Here is a 3,793-nt window from a genome sequence, read left to right as displayed (position 1 = left end):
CCCTTACCTAGAGGAGACCGCCCTAGACTACACCCTCCCCAGGAGGCAGCGGTTGCCATTTTGGTACCACTGTGTCCATGGGTAGCAGAGGGGATAGGATTGAGCCCGCTGTCAACCTTTTCTAAAATGTTTCTTAGCATGAATACAGCTAAAATGTTATCTGAAAGAAGGTACTGAAGGAGTCAAGGAAGCAGATCTCTAACCCATGTAAAAACTGTAAATTTAAAATGCCATTTGCTTAGCACTTTCTGAGTGTTCCATGGATTTGACATTGTTATAAGGATCTTGCTGTGATCCTTACAACAACCCTGTAAAGTATTATCCCCACATTGCAGTTGGGGAGCTGAAGCAGCAATGGCTTGCCTAAGGCTACCTAATGAGTTCATGGCAGATGGAATGTTTGAACCAGTTAAGTTGTTTTAGTCACGTGTGCTTAAGCTTAGTTATAGCAGAGAAAAACTACCCATCTTAAGGGAGCACAGAAGCAGGGGTTCTTATTTAAAATCAGATCACAGTAGCACCCACAAGCAATCAACCGTGACAGCCCACTGAATTTCCTGTGAATGTAGACTGGGCAGGCAGAGAGTCTGAAGACAACTAGTTTATTTAAGAAGTCAAAAGGAAATGAGTTAAACAAAATGGGAGAAATGGGGCAGAGAAATGTTCAACAAGCAGGCTGATGAAAAATGGCTGAAATTGGCTGGATGGACTCAGAGAAAAATTTGTCCAAATTGGCTGCAGTAATTAATAATGCCCAGCAGAACAAGCTGGGTAGGTATTTAAGAACAAAACACACAAATCCCCAGCTAGTGAAGTTTGTAGGCTGACTTGGAATGAAAAGAGACAACAAAATTATTTTCCTAATACAGTTGCTATAACTAGCATATTTTCCTTGGAATGCCAGTTCTGGAATTTGCTGGAGAGTAAGTGGGAGAGTAAGAGTGACTTCTGCAAACCAGCACTAGATTTCACAGCAAACTTGGCAGAAACACACACATGCATCTCTGTGCATGAACTCACCAGTAAGTAACCTAGGTTTGTTAAGGTCATTGATTTATCTAATTGGAGGAGTGGAACCCGCTTGGCCACTCCATCCCACCTCTTTACCCAGAGACAGACGGGTTTGACTACCCAATTAAAAGCTCAATCCTGAGCTTTGGTGGTGTGCAGCTGCGGCAGCAACAAAAATGGCTGCCGCCGCATCCTGCACTCCCTGCAGCCACAAGCGGCACCTCAGGAGAAGGGAACTTTCATGCCCTTCCCCCAGGTAAAAGGAGTAGCCCTGCAATGGGGCTACGCGATTCACCACCAACCAAAAGGTCAGTGGTGAAGTAAGAGCCTTCGTGTCAGGTGCCGAGCCTGAAGCGAAGGCTCTGGTTCCGGTGTAGCATCGCTCCACCAGTCCCATCTCCCTCCCTCCCCACTTTCTCCCTGTCACACCTCCCCCTGCCCTTTCCCTGCCCTCTGTCCACCTCCCCTCTCCCCAGAACGCCTCCTCCCCACCTCCCCCCACCCCTGCCTTCCTCTCTGTGGCTTGGTGGTCCATGCAAGAAGTCAGGCACCTGCCTGGTGCTAGCCTAGCGCCAGCCAGCACTGGGCTAGCACGGGCACTCACCTGGCATTAAAGTTCACAAACGTGCCTTATGGCTCAGGATTGGGCTCTAAGTAGGCACATGCCAATCTCAGTATGAGGCTGGCTACTTCAGACGTGAAGGACCCAAATCCAGACTAGAACATGGATACCTGAGAATGGGGTTTTCAAACAATGGAAAAGACTGCTGCAGGAGCATGATCCAGGAGCATGAATCTGCACAGAAACTTCTGGAGAATTAGAAGAGTCTAAAAATAAGGAAAAAAAAAATTTTTTTTTAAAGGTAGGGGAGAACCAGGGCATTCATCACAAGTATGGAGTGATATGAAAGCTGGAAGGTAGGTTTAAAGTTGCTTTCATTGGAACAAATTAATACAATGACCTTCCTTACTTTGAGACATTTTGGAAAATATAAGCTGCCCAGAAAAGACCTTGGACATTTACACTGGAGAGTTTTTGAACACAGGCAGCTACATCCTCAGGCTTTAATATGAGGAGTGATTTAGGTTTCATAACTTTTGCTGAGATGAATTAGAAGAACCTTCAGGGGTTGATCAGTTCCATGATTTTAGAATGACTACTCCCCTATGAAGTTGCTATATGGTTACTTTGAGTGCCTTCATCCAAATGGATTTGATAGGAAAACATCTGATTGAAATAAAAAACATCTCTGGGAGGTTAAACGTGCTTTACTGTGCCATGTTTCCTGCAGCAAAGGCGACAGGTGTGTTTATGGAATCTTAACCACGATCAAATTAGTCCTACAAATCACTTCATTCGATGCATGACGTGTTATCTTCAATTTGGCAGAGAGGGGTACACACAGACACACACACAAGCATCTCTTGCATTTCATGGCCATTTGATCTCACTGTTTACAATTTATTTTCAGTATGTCACCCATAACTCTTGCCAACTGAGAATAACATTTCATACATCTGATGATGTGATTTGTAGTCCAGAGAAACATATGCTACAACAAATGTATTAGTCTTCAAGTTGTCACAAGCCTATCTGTTGTTTTTCCTTGAAATAGGGGAGTTTTTCTCACAGGAAGACTCGTTTTAACAGTATTTTTGCTTTTGTGGAAATTGGCTCTGCATTGGGTAAAAATGTATTTCTTCCTCAGGAGCATCCAAGGGAGAAACAGAGTAATTCAGAAATGGTGGTGACTTAAGAGAAAGTCTTAAAAATACACTGTAAGTTGAATATTCAGTAATTTCAAGGAGCAAAAATAGCTCAGTCTTTGCCTCAAATACTTTTTCGTATTCAGATTGCTTATTCAGATTACTACCTCACAATCAATACATCAGTAGACATTCCATCCATATACACAGAAAGAGCAGTTCCTCATGGGCCCATAAGAACAACCCCACTGGATCAGGCCATAGGCCCATCTAGTCCAGCTTCCTGTATCTCACAGTGGCCCACCAAATGCCCCAGGGAGCACACCAGATAACAAGAGACCTGCATCCTGGTGCCCTCCCTTGCATCTGGCATAGCCCCTTTCTAAAATCAGGAGGTTGCACATACACATCATGTCTCATAACCCGTAATGGATTTTTTCTCCAGAAACTTGTCCAATCCCCTTTTAAAGGCATCTAGGTCAGATGCCATCACCACATCCTGTGGCAAGGAGTTCCACAGACCAACCACACGCGAGTGAAGAAATGTTTTCTTTTGTCTGTCCTAACTCTCCCAACACTCAATTTTAGTGGATGTTCCCTGGTTCTGGTGTTATGTGAGAGTGTAAAGAGCATCTCTCTATCCACTCTATCCTTTCCGTGCATAATTTTGTATGTCTCAAAATTCTGTATGTCCCATTTGGAATTATGCTTAAGCTATTTCTGCCTAGGGATACCCAACACAGAAAAATTGCCATCACCACGACCTTCAATGCATCAATGGATATCCAGCAAAGAATAAGAAGCATCAGCTGTTGGAGAAGTTGATGAGCCCCACAGACTTCAAGTTAAGATTCAGGTTCATAAAGTTCATAAAGTGTATGGTGAAGAGGATCCCCGGAACCTAACCCCATTTTCCCCATAGGCTCCATGATTCAGTATCTGCTAATCTCCTTGATTTTCCAGGAACCTAACCCAGCAGATAATGAGATCGCCCCACTCTCACTTTCCCAGACCCGAGGAGCCCTGCAGGCACTCGCGCCCGGCTCCCCGCAGCCAGGGACAGCTGCTGCTGGGA

This window comes from Tiliqua scincoides, chromosome 3, assembly GCF_035046505.1.
Source record: "Tiliqua scincoides isolate rTilSci1 chromosome 3, rTilSci1.hap2, whole genome shotgun sequence".
Taxonomy (NCBI): Eukaryota; Metazoa; Chordata; class Lepidosauria; order Squamata; family Scincidae; genus Tiliqua; species Tiliqua scincoides.
This window is presented reverse-complemented; position numbering follows the sequence as displayed.